The 18,960-nt window shown below is 42.5% G+C and overlaps 1 protein-coding gene and 1 long non-coding RNA gene across 6 annotated transcripts in view; one reads left to right on the top strand and one right to left on the bottom strand.

Annotated features, from left to right (window-relative positions):
* The window catches only part of PTPRG (protein tyrosine phosphatase receptor type G), a 521,921-nt gene that overhangs the window by 288,972 nt on the left and 213,989 nt on the right, over window positions 1-18,960 (top strand). The gene's annotated exons all lie outside the window — the stretch shown is intronic.
* LOC309365438 lies at window positions 1,137-17,920 on the bottom strand. Of its 2 annotated transcripts, none has more exons than XR_014166146.1 (3): window positions 17,698-17,920; window positions 16,366-16,570; window positions 1,137-1,680 (listed from the first exon to the last, which is right to left on the bottom strand). It is a non-coding gene; the product is annotated as an uncharacterized lncRNA (long non-coding RNA). The 2 variants fall into 2 exon arrangements; XR_014166147.1 differs by lacking the exon at window positions 1,137-1,680 and adding an exon at window positions 9,305-9,690.

The following is an 18,960-nucleotide window of genomic DNA, read 5'->3' as shown; positions in this document are numbered from 1 at the left end:
TTCTTTCATGGAAGCCAGAGGTGCTGGAGGAAGAGCAGCTGTTGAAATGGAGGGCAATTTCAATAGCAGTTTGTGACATTGCTTTTGAAAGACAAAAACAGCCAGATATCGCAGTAGGGGAGTGCAAGCCCTTGGGCAACAGTAAAAAAGCTCTTTGGATCTCGGCATGTTTTTTGAGTCTCACAAGCCTCACAAAGTTTCCAAGGGACAAAGATATGAACAGCGACGGGTGGTGGTGCTCACCTGATCTCCTGATGGCTGAGTTGCTGCTGCTGCTTACTGGGACATGGGGGCAGTGGAAACATGCCTGGCAGAACCAATCTTGCACTCCTGATGGTGCATTTGCACTCAGCCAACCTCCACACTGCATCGCCTCTCCCCCTCTCCTTCCCAGCAGTGACTCAGCTGCCAGCAGGTCATGCAAACACCACCACGCTGACCACTACCAGATATGGGTTCTGCATTGGCTTATGTCAAAGTAATTCAATGTAATGATGCGGATTTTCATTGCATTTTACAAGGAATATGGAGTTTTACAAGAATATTGTCAGTGGGACCTTAATCCAGCATTATCCAGAAGGTTATGTGTGCAATACCTAAGGGGGGGTTTATAGATCTACTCTTGAAATACTTGTATTCTCTTCTGGTTTCCAAATAAGATGCACTCTGGAACAAGGGACATGACTTTACCCAGAAAAATAAAAAATAAATCTGGATCTGATCCAATATATCTTCAATATAAAATAAACATTCTCATAATCCAGGTCAGTAAATAATAAATCAGCTAATTTCTGCTTGACAGACTTCAGGGATATTATTAGTTTCCAGCCATCAAGAGGTGGTTCTGGCAAAAGCACAGGTGAAATTGTGCAAGTCTTAGTTTAAAGGGTGTTTGGTGAATGGAATATCTAAGTATTTATTTATTTATTTATTTAACTTAAATACTGCTCTTCATCTGAGGACCACCTGCTTTATGGAGGGTTTCATATTTTGCGGCGTTTAAATTTCAGGCACGGCTTGACTGGTGATATACGCCAAGCCATGTTAGATGTATCACTCACTAGTTTGGCTTTCGTTGTCCTGTAAAGAGAAAGTGTTTGTTGACTGGAGAGAAAACAGTTCAGTGATCCTTCAGACTTAATTTTCTGATGATTAGCAGTTTTATGCATTCATCCAGTTATACATGTCATATAATGTGTTAATCTAACGATGTGTTTTATTACGTGGCTCGGCCTACTGGTAAATCCTACATTCGCTAATAAGCCTTCAAGCAAGAGAAGATAATCTTGTCTCCTTAGAGTTCCTCTACTGACTCATTCATTCCCCTGTACTCTGCCTCTGCTTGGAAGAACATCTTGGGATTGTCTTCATGAAGTATTCAGCATGGTCTAATTTTAAGGAAGAAGGATGGCTATAATTCTTATGAAAGCTTGCCTTGTTTGGGCTTTTCTTCTGTCCAAGACGGTTGTCAGTTACAGCTTGTGTTCATGTAATTGTCTGAGCTGATGCACTTACCCTGTTGTGATTGTCTCTTGCGTTTCCCATCTTGTGACTAGGGAATTGGATATGTCTTTAATTAATGATTTTATTGCAATAAAGTCTCCATTTTACAGCAGAATGCTTCATCTTCCAGTAGTGAAATATTTAATCTCCATCTGGCTGATCTTTTCAGCGAATGCCCTGTGATAATTAAGAGGAAATTGGGAGAGGAAGGTCTGAAATTAAAATGTGTTCTGCAGATGTATGGATGGTCTGCAGGAATGGTTTTGCATAGTCTAAGAAAAGAAGCTGTGGCGTAGAACAGCATAGTCTTATTTTATGGTATTGTCATCTTGCTGTCTGCCAGAGGCAACTAGCTTTCAATCATTCAAATGTCAGAGTGCATGCGGAATTTCAGTTTGAAGGATCCATCCATTGGGCACAGCACCATTAGACATTGATGAGAGCCTGATGGCAGCATTTTCTTTCCCCCTGAGGTTCACCTCTAGGATGTGTCAGTGCTGCTTCACTGTAATTATGATATAATGATAGACTAAAAGTTAGGCATCTTATCTCAACATAATTCCAATTTTCTACAAGTTTAATCAGAGTCTTGTGGGGCAGGGTGGGTGTGTGCTGTTGAGATCAGGAGAGATTTGTTGGAGGTGATGATGTTAGATAAGACTGACAGCAAGTTCCTAGTAGAAAGAAGTTATTTTGAATTGGAGAAAAAAATCAATAAAGAGGTTGGAGAATTTGACAGAGTTAATGAGACCCATTTAATGGAAGGCAACAGATACAGTGATGCTAATGCTTTAAAAATTACCGTAGATTCTCCAGCTCTAGAAAGCTAGAAGTGGACAAAGACCCCCCTTTTTTTTAAAAAAAAGAAAAGACATATCAGAGACACTAGGGAAATGTTTTTACCGTCAAAGGTTATAAATAGTAACTAGGCTCGGCTAATAAAAGAGGCCAGATTGGGTTTTGAAATTATACCAAATGGATAGTTTCAAGATTCACATGAAATTGTCCGCAACTTCTTCACTCATATGCTGCATACTGCTGTTAAATCTATAGGTTTTACAGCTAAAACTCCATATGGTTTTTCTTGCAGCATACAAACTCTTGCAAATTAGTCAACCCTTCAGAATTACCTACCCTAGACTAATCTTCAGATGTATGGGTGTGACCTAACTTTGACATTCATTGATTACAGCAGCCCAGGGCTTATTATCTGTTTAATTGGGAGAGCTGTCAGCTGATTAAATACTTTTTAGTTTATTAATCACCTGGTGTATTTAAAACTGATTGATCAATCACATTTAAATAAACCTAGATATTACCAAATCTTAATTGGGGGGGGGGGAGAGAAATGAAGATTTGATTTTTCAACTTTATCATTCATTGGAGAGAAGGAAAGGCTACCCCAAATAAATCTTCCTTTTAAACTTAATTTAATTTCTATTTTGATATTCCATTGTTATCTAGCTTTTTCATTGGTTTCCTGTCTAGATTGCTGATCTATACAAGATATATTCAGAAAGGTCGCATCTTCGGGTACTGACAGACCTGAAATAGTCACTGGAAAGACTATTTTAAATATGTATTTTTCATTTGCTAGTATATTAAAGCGCCGGAACAAAGAGCCTCAAGAATCAAAAGCTGTGTCTTGCACCTACAGCTCCACTTCACCAATTAAAATCAAGTAAAGTTTCGTAAATTCAATCTACTGATGAAATCAGGGTTGGTGATTTTTTTTATTATGTGGATAGTAACTAGGTGTCATCCTCATCTCAAAATATTTTATGGGGTGCAGCCTTTGAATCATTGATTCTAAATATGTGTGTGTGTGTGTGCGTGACCAGCTCCTCAACACCATACAGATTTATTCACACCCACAATTACTGCAGCCTTTTCTGGCTCCAAGCTAGTCCCAAATCCTTGTCCCCATAGCTACTTCCTTTTCTTCCCATGGGCTTGAGTGAGCAGTCACAAGCACAGCCCCTCGACTGTTTGGAAAAGAGAGATTTTTCTTCCCATGACAGAGAAGAAGGTATATTCATAGGGAGTTTATTGATCATTCATTTGCCACCCAGCTGACTACGTTGCCCCAGTCACTCTGGGAGGCTTCTAGCAAATTATAAAACCACAGTAAAACATCACACATTAAAAGCTTCCCTAAGGGCTGCCTTCAGATTTCTTCTAAAAGTCAGATAGTTGTCTCCTGAGAACGATCTCTGTCTGGTTCCCTGTAACCTTACTTCTTGCAATGAGGGAACCACCAGAAAGCCATCGGTGCTGGACAATGGAGATGCTACTTTGGGTATACAGGGTCAAGGAGGTCTAGGTAGTGTTCATGGTTCTCTGTCTCCCCATTTTATCCTCAAATCAACCCTGTGAGGCAGCTCACACTGAAAAATAGTGGCTGGTCCAAGGTCACCCCTTTAGCTTCAGGACTGGGCTGGTACTTGGACCTTGGCTTCCCAGGTCCTAGTCCAACATTCTAACCACTATGCCACAGTTATCACTGCCATTACAATATTTCCTTATATCTCAAGACAAGGACTTGAAAACCACCACAGCTACTAGTATCCTTGCTGTAGAAATCAATTCACTGTATACCACTAGGAAACACCTTTCTTTCCTGCAGCTTAAGGATGAGCTTTATGCTAGCTTAACACAGCATGAGTACATTTTAGCCTGTCTAATGTTTGGGAAAGAGAAAGTTATAATTCCTCCTTGGTTTTTTTGCAAGTGGTTACACACAATAATCAGGTTGTCTCTTAACCTCATTGCCTGAAACTGATTTCATATAATTAAGCATATTAGGAATATTTGTTTCTTGGATGATTCTGCACAGGGCACTTCAAAATACCTTTAAAATAACTAACCCCGATTATCATTATAGAGAGTCATATGCACGTGTAGCAATTAGTAATTAAAGGCTTTCTCTGTTTACTATCCTAGCCCTTTTAGAGACTGGAATAATAATGCACATTCAGAATGATCTTGGGATGGGAAATCAAAACAGAAGGGCCTGTCACCTCACATCTCTTGCTTGTAATCTCAGAGGAACATCTCCAACCGTTCCTTCACATGTGATTGAGACAGCTGGTAGGGAAAAGTTATGGTGGAGTGAATTTGCAAATGTGGCTATGATTCAAAATCAGATAAACTGACTGTATTTGCTTATAATTAGTAAGGATAATTGTCAGGACTTATTGCCCTGTCATATCTTTATCGCAGCAAAGAGAGCTTTACCTGACAATCAGAGATAGCCATCGGATAATAGTGCTTAAAAATCAATTTGCTGATGCCTTATCCCTGAAATCGTGTTCTGTTCTCTGGCTAATTTTTATGTGTTTCGGCGGAGTGATATTAACAGTCCAAGATCCCAGAGATTGCCTTCGCTGTTCCATTATCCAAGCAAGCAGAACACCTTTTCTGTATTCCACCTCCTTATTTAATGTATCCAACTTCCAATTTGATGTTTCGCTGAGTGAGATTTATCTATGTGTTCTCTGTTTATAAAAGGATGATGATTAAAAGATTGAAATGAGTACCAGGTGTAATATAAAATATACTTGAATCAGTGATGCTTGCAGCGGCATGAAGTTAAAATGAAGAGAAGGTACCAACCTCATAAGATATCTAATTTGTTTACTTGGCAAGGGCCTAGAGCAGGTTGTACAGGCTGGGTTTGTACAGTGGCTATGTACATTACGTTTTCTGCTTCTTATTTTTTATTTAATCATCAAAGAGATTATAAAATATTCGTTAAAAATACCAATATAATTATATGTTAAAAACAAGCTGACCTAAAAAATATTCAGTCTATAAGTAAAACCAGCAGTTCAGTAAATAAAAATTGCATGTTAAAATTACATGTATTGACATTTATTTATGTAATAGGATTTGTAGGCTACAGTACTTAATACTGCTTAGCTGAAACACTGGTCAGTGCTATGGCAATCTTCTGGCTTGGCTGCCCAATGTTTGTGGAATATCATTCATCATTTTTCACACGTGGCACACCCTTTGTCCTTTTGAAGCTGTTCACCCACACGCTGCCATGCCCTTCTCACATCACAACATAAACTTGCCCACGATTGCTGCATCTCCAGCTGCACAAGTGGCTTGCCAGGCCAGGCAGAGCTACTGTGCCACCTTTCCAGCAGGTGGGTCACCGTTGCTTTCTTTGGGGAGGAGGTTGGCACAGTGGAAGCACACCAGCAGGAGCACGGAATTGGCTCCACCGATGCATTTATACCACATTGACTTCCCCACTCCCTTGCACCTTCCATTCTCTCAAGAAGCAGCCTTGACTCACCTGCCAGGAAGCTAGCATGGCGGCTCCATCTCACCTGGCAAACTGCTTCTCTCCGGATTTTGGAGTCACATAGGGCACCATTGAAAGTTTAAACACCAAGGAGGTCCTCCCTGATGCTGAATTCTGCATAGCAGTTGTGGAATCCAAAAACATTGTCGGCAATTCTTTAATTCTACTAAGTCAGGGACAGTCTTTAGGGTTTCCTCTAGATGTTGTTGGACTACATCCCTTACAATTGGGCTGCCTAAGAACTTTTCGAGAGGGGGTGATACCACATTGGTTGCAGAGGCAGATTTAGGGTAGCGCAACCAGTTTGCTCACACTGGGTACCAAACTGAGAGGGTTTCACAGGGGGCACTGTAACAATGACGAGCAATGGAAGGTGGGAAGTGTTGGGACACCAAATTTTGGGGTTGCACAGCTACCGCTGAAATGTTAAAGCCCAAAGTCTGCCACTGATGGTTACCCCTTTGTTTTGTATTACAGTTTTGTAATCCCAGCACAGAAGTAGCTTGCCTCTTTGAAATAAGTGTTCATGTAGATATACCCATTTATGATGCATATTGTACATGACAGCGCCCTTCCCCAAAAGTGCCACCCAAAAAGGGATATTTCTAATGAATCCAAATGTTCAAACAGTTCAGTTTTATAATTAAAGATGCTATGGACCTCGGGAAATTGTGACCAGCTAGATATGACCTGTTTAACTTGTGTTTTTACTCAATATCTGATTACAGAAACAAGCCTGCTTTACAGTTGTGGGTGGGCAGGTGGGAATTCAGCCACAGGTAGAGGAATGAAAAACTGGCCTGGCAGGTTGTCTTCAGAATACCTTAGAAAGACAGTCCATCCCCCACCTGTCTCCCCTCTCCATTATTGATGGGCACTTTGCTGAGACATGCAAACTGACAGATATGATCCTCCTGCAGGCTTTACTGGAAGGTGGAAGGTTCAGCATTTCTTCCCTAGCAGGGTTTTCTTCAATTTAAGCAGATTATGGTGTGAAAGATGGAATGAGAGATCAGAGTTGGCAGGAAGCTGTGATTTGAATAGGACCTTCAATTTCTTTGACAAGAGTAATGTTCTTATGAATGGAGATGGACCCCTGGTCTGTGATGATAGGTAGGAGGATTGCCTTTAGGAATGATAGGCATTTTGGACAATGAGCAAATTGATTCGCTAAAAGCAGGTGTGGCACACCTTCCTTGGAATTAGAGTCACCTAGCTGCAACTTCTGTTTAACATGCTGGTAAGGCAGTGTAGTTTATTGTTGTTCATTCTCGTTGAAGAAAAAGGTCGACGTGGATATAAAGTGGGTAAAAATATTATAGGCTCTGGTTTTCTACTGGTCTTATATTTGATGCAAGCAGGACCAATTTTTCTCTGAAGCAGGAAGCAATTTGGGCTTTCCCAGCAAAGACCACAATGAGTAAATAAAACTGCAGATTAAAAGTACGTGTTTTTCAGGTATTTGCCTGCAAAGTATTAATTGCATCAGTTTTACCAGAATTACATGCAGGTTTTTGTATTTCACATGGCTGTTCAGAAGGATTTAGTTTTAGTTATGTCAAGACAGTAGCTGTAGGATATAGCAGATATTTTTATGAATGAATAAAAATAAATATGTAGTGCCTATGAGCAGTGAGAGACAGGGTCCCCCCACCACCTCTGGGTCCTCCAGCTACTACTCCAACCCAGTGTGTTCAGACTGGATATTACAGTTCTGTAGCGCCCTCGTGTATACAATTCATATTTGAATGTGACATTAAATGACAGAGTTAGAAGGAACTTCAAAGGTAATCTAGCGAAAAGTTCATCTAGCAGCTGGTGCAGGAACCTCACTACTAAAAAAAAGGCTCTGTCATCCAGTTCTTGGGCACCATGTGACTAGGGGTGGGGTGGGCATGCCAGGAAAATGAGCTGGTTGGAGCTATGCTAGATGTTGTACCATCTACATAGGGCTGTAGTGGTGATCTGCATTTTCTTCAAATCACCCTTGCAGGTGCCAGTGGTGTACAGAACTGGAAGCACATATGGAAGGAGCAGCAAATGGACATTTTAGCTTTGTACACACACACACACACACACACACACACACACACACACACACACCCTTTCTCTAGCTCCGGGTCTCCAGCTGTTTTTGGACTAAAACTCCAATTATCCCTAGCTAGCAGGACCTGTAGTCTTTTTGCCTGGGCTGCCCAACTCCTCCATGCACACTGCACCAGACTCCAGTTGGTTGTTATCAGGTTTATGTAAACAAGCAAAGTAGATCTTCAAGCCTGTACACCTAGCCTTGATTTAAAAGCAAGAGCACAGGAACAAAATGTGTGATGGTGTCTTTGCCTGGCTTCCTCGCTGTCCTAATGTGCTCTCATCATAGAAGCATTGAGTTGGAAGGGACTATGAGGGTCATCTGGTCCAACCATGTGAAGTGCATGACTCTTTCACCCAACATGAGGCTTGAACCCATAGCCCTGAGATTAAGAGTCTCATGCTCCAACAACTGAGCTATCCATCAGACGGTGGCCTTGCGTAAGAGGTTTTCAACCTTTTTGAGTCCATGGCTCCCTTGACGAACTACATTCAGTCTGCAGCACCCCGGGGGGGGGGGTGTTCAGGAGCCCAATTATGTCACCCCATGCCCACTTGCTAGCTTACTCCGAGGCACCCCAGGACCAGCCCCAGAGGCTCCATTCGCCTGGAGAGATTGTAGCCAGGCCTGCTACAACAAACAGCTATGCAAGCCTGTGGGAGGCAGAGATGCAAGAGGACATCAGAGGAAAGAGGGACAGAGGCCAGTGTTGCCCGTGGCACCCCTGACCAAATTTCTATCCTACAGGTGTGGTAAGGAACATCTCCGCTGAACAAGAAGCAGAAATGTCACAGTTTCTTTCCCTGCCTCCTTCTCTTTCCTATTTCTGCACACTGACCTATAAAGGAAACTGTGTTCGCAGCCTATTTCTGATTCACGGAGCATCTTGCAATGCCTTAAGTCTGAGACTTGCGGGCTTTTCATTCCAGTTCTGTGTTGTGTGGGGTTTTTTTTCTTATTAATATCAGTCCTAAGAACTGAGGGTTGTAGATGCTGCAATGTATTTTGGGGGGATCAGAAGAAAAGGGTGTCCCCTCCTCAAGCCCTGGAATTCTGGAAGCTGTTACAAAAGCCTGGGAGTAAAGCTATTCTTTTGTTTCAAAAATAAATAAATGTGAAAACTAACCTCTTTGTATAACAGAATACAGGCAAGTGCTTCCCATCATAAGGGTGAGAAGTTAGGGAAGGAAGTGATTTATGGCAAGAAGCAGGACATAAGATCAGTACAAATCCAAACTAGGTCATGGCTTCACCTCTGATTGAGCTTGAGATTATATAACCACAGTGATAAGATAGTGACAAGTATTCCGACAAGACTCCATTTTTCTGTGTTTCTTTGAAGGGAGTGATGAGTTTAGCTAATAAAGCATCAGTTTCTAGCGTAGGTGAATCCTGAAAAGTAGCAGAAAGGTGTAGCTATAAAGTCAGTCATTGTTGACAAAACTCTCTCTGCTTCAAGCAACTGGATAATTTTTAGGTGCCTTGTTATTTAGATACAGGTTTTTTCTTTGCTGTCCTATGCAGGTTGAGGGCTGAGGGAAGGAAGAATTAAGTGGCTGTCAGGTTGTTGTTTTTTTGCTGTATCCAATGGAGTTGGGCATACGTAGCATACATTCCTCACCAATGTGGTTTTCAAAACAAAGTTCTGAAGTTTTCAAAACAGGCAGGACCTCTTTTGCCATCACAAACACAAAATGAGTTGATGTAGCAGAATTTGGACTGTGCAGTTCAAGCAATTGGGTGTCTGGGACGATCAGTTTGATGGCAGTTTTTCTCCACTGGTCTGGAAAATGAAATAAATAATGTACAAAACTCTGTCCACTGTTTCCAGATGCCCATGAAGTGTGGTTCTCCCCCCCCCCCTTCATGGTATATAACTGAAAGAACTGTAAAGGTAAAGGGACCCCTGACCATTAGGTCCAGTCGTGGCCGACTCTGGGGTTGCGGCGCTCATCTCGCTTTATTGGCCGAGGGAGCCGGCATACAGCTTCCAGGCCATGGGGCCAGCATGACTAAGCTGCTTCTGGCGAACCAGAGCAGCACACGGAAACGCCGTTTACCTTCCTGCCGGAGCAGTACCTATTTATCTACTTGCACTTTGACGTGCTTTCGAACTGCTAGGTTGGCAGGAGAAAGAACTATACTTTTCTCTAAGTAAGCATTTCCATATTTTTCTCTTATACATATTGGTGCTGCTTTGGAACCAATATTGTAAATAAATATGACTCCTCCATTGTTGCTAGGCATTTGTTATATGATGCTCAAACAATTTCCTAACCAATAAGGTTACCTATTATTTGGGGTAATCAGTGTATTTAAGTAAACTCTTACCTGTTTTAGAGATGCCTGTTCAATACAATAATATGTCCTTGTGTATTATAAATCAGTAACTCTGTAAAGATTGTCATGGCAGCATTGCTATTTGAGATGAAAGTAATATTTGGAAAGGAATGGTACTTGACAATGTATGGGATCTTGCCTTTCAGACTTACATTTAAAAGTATTGTGTATTGACTATTTTTCACCTCTGATGCAGCAAGGTTTTTATAACTCAGGTTTTTTGGGGGGGAAGAGGTCAGAGATGAATATGAAGGGTGGATTTCAGTGGGCTTAAGCGTGTTTAACTGTTGAATTGTGGCCCAGTGTTCGCTTCAGGAGACAGCCGAAAATCTGATTACATTTGATTTATGCCTGAACAGGATAAAAACAGAGTGCAAACTCTTGGCAGGTGTGTTTCAGCATGCAAGCACAAGCACGTGCATGTATCTATGTGGGGGTGGGGGGGGACTGCTTCTTTTATTTATACGACCCCTATGCTGCAGAGAGCAATCCGCCCAGTCTATAAAGTGTGCCATGTTGGGCACCAATATCAGCAAACCTCCTTTTACAGTGCACAGACGCAATAACTTTCCATCAAAAGAATTATCTCGCTTGCTCGGCTGCAGTGTCAGTTATTTAAGCCCCCCAGGCTCTCCTGTGAATATTGCAGGTGGGTTGCCAGCGTACAGGAGTGTAATAGAAGCTCAGGTGGGAGACGTTTATCTGCTTGCGTACGTGTTGCTGTGTCATATTCCTGCATTTCAGTGTTATGCCTTACTTTTGAAGGGGAGAAAGATTTTTTCTGGACAGTGAGCCAAGCTATGTGCCCCAGTCCCTCAACATATATTAGTAAAATAGATCTAAACTGAATGAGCATGCCAAGTATAAAGGGTTGGTCGGCTGAAACTTAACTTTGCAGGAGTTAGAGAAGTCCTTCTAAAGCAGAGGGGCAAGGGAACCTCCAGGCCCTTCATTTTGCCCTCTTCCTTGTTTCTCAAGTGCCTTTCCCTAGGCTTCACCACCCGCTTCAAGTGCCTTGAAGTATGACAATGCTTCTTGCATGCCCGCCCATATGCAGGATGGAGAGAGGTGTGTGTAGGAAGCTCTAGTTTTTATGTGGCTGGAATATTGTACAAAGCTGAGTCACTGCTGCTTACTAGGTGGGGAGCAGGGAGGCAACAAGGAGGTCAGCACAGTGTAGACGCATCAGCAAGAGTGCCAGATTGGCTCTGCCAGTGTGTTTGCAGCGCACCAAACTCCTTAGCACCTCCCCGCTCCTTCCTAGTAAGCAGCAACAGCTCAACTGTTTGGGATGTCTGATGAGCGTTGTCCAGCCACACTTGTCCACTACTGGCTATTCCTCATGCCAGCTCTCAGTCTCAGCCCCCCAGAATGTACAAGTGCCAGGAACAAGCGGTGCCTGGAGAGAGCAGCTTGCCTAGGGCAGTAGAGTGAGTTCAAATCTGAGCTGGGACATTTTCATTCACAGCTTAATCTTTTAACCAGAACTCCATTCTAGCTCTCTAGGCTTTGAGTTCATGTCTCTTGTGGGGAGTATTTGCTAGTGCATAAGACTCATACAGACACAGAGTGTGTGAGATAGAGAACCTAGCAATGGAAACATTGGTATTTAAGTAAAGGAAAAGTGTGAGTCCCAAGTATTATTCAGCTGATAACAATTACCTGCATGCCAGGTGGGATTCACATTCTTTTGTGCATGTGGCACTTAGGTCAGGGGGGAAAATGGTGCTTAAATATTTTCACAGTTGCCTACTGTTTTATCTCGAGCAAGTTAATTACTGCCTGACACCATACAAAAGGTGCTGTATAATAGCAGCTCTGCTTAATTGTAATAGAATATTTTGCATTGCTAGGAAAGATCTGAAGACCACAGTGTGTATGTGACAAACATTATTACTGAGCTCCTTCTGATACAGGCAGGTGTGTTCTCATTCATTTTGGGTTCACTTACCCCAAATCCCTCTATTGAACTCTATCAGTGAAAACCGATTCCACAATATGGAGGTGGTGGTTTATTTGCATTAGGTGGTTGTTTTGTTTGTGGTGGTACTGTTACCACCACAAACAAACATATACATCAACGTGCTGCTCTAAACAAATAAAGTTGCACTCTGGATACTCAGTTTTCTTGTTTCACTGCCAGCATCACAGTCCATTTTTGTGCTGACAATTTGCTACTGAGCAGTTAGAATATTTATGAACATTCACAACATGACAAGCAGACCATCTAACGAGGAAGTTACCATTATTATTATTATTTTAAAGACTAAAATAGTTGCTTAATTAGAAATAAAATCCATATCTCAAGTACTCTCTCAAAACCTGGAGGATTGAGGACCAAAAAAATTAACCAACTGCCTAAAAATGTCTTTGAAGCAGATCAGTAATGCTGTTCCAGACTATCAGAGATCAAAAAACTAATTTCCAACAGTTCTGCCACCCAGGTTTCTGTGATATCAGAGTGTTCACACAGCAGCCGTGAATTTGGCAGTATAATGTTGATATTAGCTTGTGTTCTGGTGAGAAGAATTCTGGAACAGTCTTTGTTAAGGTAGAAGAGGGAACTGTTCTAAAAAGGAGTTGAATAAATATTTGATTGGTCAACTAGGATAAACTTTAGTGCTTCCTAGATAAACTTGTTCTTTTCAAGGTATCAGAAGTGGCTATGGGCAGATTTGGCATAAAAGGGCTCAAGTTACAATATGTGGATCATGATAGGAGATTGCAGGACTTGTTGAAGGCTATGTGTTGGAATTGTGAATTCAAGTGAAGGCTTTTTGAAGAGGTCATCTGAGGAAGAAGTTGGAAAATTGCCAGATTTAAGAACTCTGAGAACTCTATATCGCTGGTAGGATTCTGCAAGCAATTGTATTAAGGACTTGGCTGTGGACTTTAAACACAGCAGTGACTTTGAAGCAAATAATCCTCTCTGGGTTCAGAGAGAGAGAAGACAACTTCTAACATATGTAAAGTGTGTGTATATGTACATGTGTATGTTGGTGTTGTCCTAGTAAAGACAGCTCTGCTAAACAGCTGTTTTCTCTGGTGAGCTTAACTGCTGAGTTTCCACAGTGCATACTAAAAGATTCAATCCACCTCTCTTTTTTCATTTTCTATCTGTCTTTGATTTCTTGAGAAAATATTGCAGCTGCCTTTTCAGAGGCTGAAGGTAAAGCTTGTTTTCTTTAATTATATGATTGAAAATCACATGAAACCACCAGTCTGTTGCTTATTATTTGTATTTTGATGTGCTGTAATCATTTGCTTGGTACCTCATTGCACATCACCTAGAATTTTACATCACATAAGGCAACTGATAAATATAAACAACAATAGCAACAACGTTTTTAAAATTGATTTGAATCTTTTTTCTAGAATGACATTCTACTGTGACTGTTTTCATAGTAATGTATGTGGAATACATTTCTGGAATAAAGACTATATATAATGCCTTACCTAGACCTGCTTTAATGATTGTAAGAGAAATAGTATTTCATTGTGGCCTGATTTGCACATCATGGGAAGGTAGAATATGAAAGTAGCCTTGGCTACAGGTCGTGGTTAAGGACCACTTAATCACTATCTTGGGTTCAAATGACATACTAAGTCAAACCTTGGCTTAGCTGCCGTGCTGTATGGAGCTAAAGTGCTGGATGGCACAATGCAGGTGATATTTCCTCCCTGGGTGCTAGCACATTTGCTTCAAGCGATAGTTTGGCTTAGTGTTACGTGTGAATGTGGCCTGCCTGTTATGAAAATGCCTCTAGTGGTTGGAAGAGGAATTGCTGTTAATTTTCTGCTCCTGGTTCAACTTTCCCTGGAAACAGCCACTGGGAATAAATGCTGAGGGTATCAAAGACGCTGTTGCAGAATATCTTGATGTTCTTGCATATTTTAAGCAATATTAATGTAGCCTACTCGGGGCCACCTAGCTCCCATTTTTGATGAAAGTGAAAGGGGGGTTGACAAATACATGAGTGTCCTGCACAGAAGTAGCCCATCGGAAAGGAATCCCTGGTGCTGAGAAGTTTCATATCAAAGCCGAACCATTGCATTGAAGGCTCTCTCCTAGTTGTTAGAACCAGCGTTGATCTTTCCAAGCGATTCCTTGCTAGTGTCTTGTGTGTTTTGTTAGGAGTGCTCCCTCCCCGCTCCCCAAATTCTGTCAGTGATAAACTAATTACACGCCATACATTTTTAATGCTTTAATCTCCCATCATTTTCCTAGAGCGGAGTAATCCCCTTTCCAAACAAATGCCATGCATGGCCAGGCACTCATTGCGAAATGTATGGTTTTCATTAAGCCCCCATTGTTAATAAGAAACTTAATGGATGTTTCAGATAGAAATGGAAGGGCAGGCAAGGCAGTGCAAGCAGCATGCTGAACGATTGCAGCAATAATACTGCACTGCCAGTACAGTGCCAGTAGCAACATTTCACCAGTATTATGTGTGTGTTCGTTCATCTTAGAGTTGGAAGGGACCCACGGGTCATCTAGTCCAACCCCCTGCAATGCAGGAATCCCAGCTAAAGCATCCATGAGAGATGTCCATCCACCCTCTGCTTAAACACCTCCGAGGAAGGAGAGTCTCTCGAGGGAGTCTGTTTCACTGCCAAACAGCTCTTACCATCAGAATGATTTTCCTGATGTTTAGTCGGAATCACCTTTCTTGTAACTTGAAGCCATTGGTTCGAGTCCTACCCTCCATAGCAGAAGCAAGCAAGCATGCTCCCTCCTTCATGTGACAGCCCTTAAGATATTTGAAGATGGTCTCATGACTGCAGTTGGTGGGTCCAGAGAAGTGACATAAACTCATGCACTCATTCACTTTTTTCTCTTACAGACAAATCCCTAACCCTCCCCTCCCCTCCCCTCCACACACACACACACACACACACACAACCCCACCACATACCCTCTTTCTGTCTTCCCAACCACAGGACACAGGCTTTGTTTTATACTTTATTGTTATGGGTTGTATCTAGTCTTAGTCATTTTTCACAGCAGACCCATTGAAATGAATAGACCTGACTCACTTAGGTCCCTCGACTGAGCAACGGTTAGTTGGCTATAACCCTAGGCAGTTTGTTTTAAAGGAATATTTTAGTTTTGTCTTTCGCGAACTGCTTAGAGGCCTTTCGCTTTAGTCGTTAAATAAACACACAAAAGTAAAATAAGGCAGCGTGAAAGGGTGACTTGCACCCTGCTTCTTAGCTCCAGCCATGCATGCTGTCTGTCGCCTTTCCTCCACTTCTGACCAGGCCCTCATTCCCAAGCAAACTGTTCCAGCTGAGGAGGCCTCCCTCAAGTGAACCAGACACCTAGGGCAGCGGACTGCTAGCTGGAGTTCCTGTTTCCCATGCCATTCCCTTCCTTCCTTAGCCTTCCATCCCTGCCCTTTCATGGACAATGTCCCCACATGAAAAGTATTTGGTGAGGTGATCATACCAAAATACCATATTTTTCAGTGCATAACACACCCCCACCGTTAAGGAAATGGGGGGGGGGATTGCTCAGAGTTACTGAGCCTTTTTGGGGACAGGGGATTGTCGACAATCACTCAGCTGCCTGACCACACACCTCAACAAAGCCACCAATCATTTGACCGGCTGCCAACAATCTCCTGTCCCCCCTCTACACTATCCGTGTATAAGACGACTACCAATTTTGAACATTTTATTAAAATAAAAAAACCCATCGTCTTATACAGTGGTACCTCAGGATAAGTACTTCATTCGTTCCGGAGGCCTGTACTTAACCTGAAACTGTTCTTAACCAGAAGCACCACTTTAGCTAATGGGTCCTCCTGCTGCAGCCACACCACCAGAGCATGATTTCTGTACTTATCCTGAAGCAAAGTTCTTAACCTGAAGCACTATTTCTGGGTTAGCGGAGTCTGTAACCTGAAGCGTATGTAACCTGAAGCGTATGTAACCCGAGGTACCACTGTACACGGAGAAATACGGTATATGGAAGTGAAGCACTCAGTGAAAGAATAAAGCATAAGTGGCCATGGAGGGAAGCACAGTATAAAGATACTGTTTTTCAGTATACCTGATATTTACAGTAACTTCTTCTGCTCTACCTTAGAAGGAGAGGGATAAAAGGGTACAGTACCTTGGGAGATGAAAGCCAATCAGAAAGGCCGCTTGTTAAACTCGGTGAAAAATGAACTCTGAAAAAGGCAGGTGTGGTGATCCTTTGAGGACATTTTGGAATAATTGTACCAATAATGCATTAAAATGTCACCAGGGTAACTGATTAATTGGTGTTGCCTTCATTTTTCTCTTCCATTTGCTTGCATTCTTGTCCTGACGGCTTCCTAATAAAAAATAAAAATAGCGATGTTTGGCCCCACCACTATATATGAAGTCTTTTATTACTGCAGAATGACATATGTGAAACCTTGCAACTGACATTCATAGACTTAAATGCCTACTCCTTCAATTGCTTTATTAATGCATTGGCTTTCAGTGTAAAAACAAACGCACCGAAACCCTTGAAAAATTCCGATTATGACTGTGACATTTATCATTTTATAATAGAAGCATTAGTAGCTTCTGGACTGAATGTTGGCTCACACATTTTCTGCAATAGAAATCTCAACTTTCATTTATTAGCTTAATGTTAACTGCAGGTCTGTTTTCACAAGAAAAGCATGCCTCACTTTTCCATCATATAAAATTGATGCCACCTTAACGAAGGTGGTTGAACATGGGGCACACAGCTTTGCTGCCCAACGACGTCATTTGTTACAGCTTGTAATTATTTTCCATAAATGACAGTGACTGAGGTCTGCCTTTCCATTGGCCAGAGGGCCCTCAAGTAGTTAATTTTCAGTGACATGAAAGGGAAGCAAATGATTCACTGTTTAATTTATTGTGGTGGTATTTTGACCAATGGGGGAAGATGATTGTGAGATTTTCTGTCTCCAGTGCCAAAGGGCCTTGGGTACTGTGTACATTGACTTGGAGGTGGGGTGGGGAATCCAGTTTTCTGCTCTGCCTTGGGCAACAAAATGATTTGCAGCACTTCTTCCAGTGATGGTGGGCTGCTTCTCATAGCTGGCTTGCTTCTTTTGTGTATTCTTAGGATGCTTGTAGGGACACGGGTGGCACAGTGGGTTAAACCACAGAGCCTAGGACTTGCCGATCAGAAGGTCAGCAGTTCAAATCCCCGCAACGGGGTGAGCTCCCATTGCTCGGTCCCTGCTCCTGCCAACCTAGCAGTTCGAAAGCATGTCAAAGTGCAAGTAGATAAATAGGTACTGCTCCAGCGGGAAGGTGAACAGCGTTTCCATGTGCTGCTCTGGTTCGCCAGAAGTGGCTTAGTCATGCTGACCACATGACCCGGAAGCTGTACGCCGGCTCCCTCGGCCAATAAAGCGAGATGAGCGCCGCAACCCCAGAGTCGGCCACGACTGGACCTAATGATCAGGGGTCCCCTTACCTTTATCTAGGATGCTTGTAAAGAAGCAGGAGAAATGTTTGCATCTATGTAATCGTGTGAATAGTCAGCTGCATATCTGGTGGGAACAAGGGCCCACCCAGAATGTAGAAATATGAAAGCAGGCAGGTCACCAAGCCATTTAGCAAGTGAACAAATGGGTTGGGCAGTTTTGAGCACAGCTTGGCCTAAGGAATCAGGCCACAGTCTGAAGCTTCATAGGAGGACCAAGTGGAACCCTATTAGCTTATTGACTCCTCTGCAGAGATGATGATGATGAAGAAGAAGAGTTTGGATTTGGTATCCCGCTTTATCACTCCCCTTCAGGAGTCTCAAAGCGGCTAACATTCTCCTTTACCTTCCTCCACCACAACAAACACTCTGTGAGGTGAGTGGGGCTGAGAGACTTCAGAGAAGTGTGACTGGCCCAAGGTCACCCAGCAGCTGCATGTGGAGGAGCGGAGACGCGAACCCGGTTCACCAGATTACGAGTCTACCGCTCTTAACGACTACACCACAGTGGCTCTCTGGTAGCCATGGTGGTAGCCATGGTAACACTCTCTGGCCTTCTGCAGCTGATGATGATCATATACCCTCCAACATTTCTCTAATGAAAATAGGGATGTCAATAATAATAATAATAATAATAATACCCCATCCATCTGACTGGGTTCCCCCCAACAACATTGAACATTAAAAAAACTTCCCCATACAGGGCTGTCTTCAGATGTCTTCTAAAGGTTGTATAGTTACTTATCCCCTTGGCTTGGGGGGTCAAATAACTCCATACCCTCCAAAATTTCTCCGATGAAAATAGGTACATCTTAAGGAAAAGCGGGACGTTCTGGGATCAAATCAGAAACCACGACGGCTTCTGTAAATCTGGGACTGTATAGGGGCACTTGGGACAGCCTGAAATCATACAAAAATGGAAGGCCAACTTTGTATCTTCATATGTTTACTTCACTGGTAAAATGAGCCTTCAGGAAGTGGAAGGCCTGTGGCGAGTTAACTCAGGTTTGATTTTCCTGTGTGAATTTTGCTAGCACTGAAACTAATGGGGCAAGTTAATCATAGCGAATTTTAGTCCCATTGATTTCTGTTAACATAGTCTGAGTCCAAAACTATGGCCTGGTTCTCATGGTAAAGTAGGCTGGGCTGTGGTTCACTGAGACAGCACAAATGGGCCTGGGTCCCAGAGAGGAGCTCACAGCCAGTTTGCTCCTCCCTGGCCCTTTTTCCCCCGCTGTGCTTTTCCGAGCTAAG

This window comes from Podarcis melisellensis (assembly GCF_964234715.1).
Source record: "Podarcis melisellensis genome assembly, chromosome: 2".
NCBI lineage: Eukaryota > Metazoa > Chordata > Lepidosauria > Squamata > Lacertidae > Podarcis > Podarcis melisellensis.
Note: the sequence above shows the minus strand (reverse complement) of the source record. Positions and strands in the feature narration are given on the sequence as shown.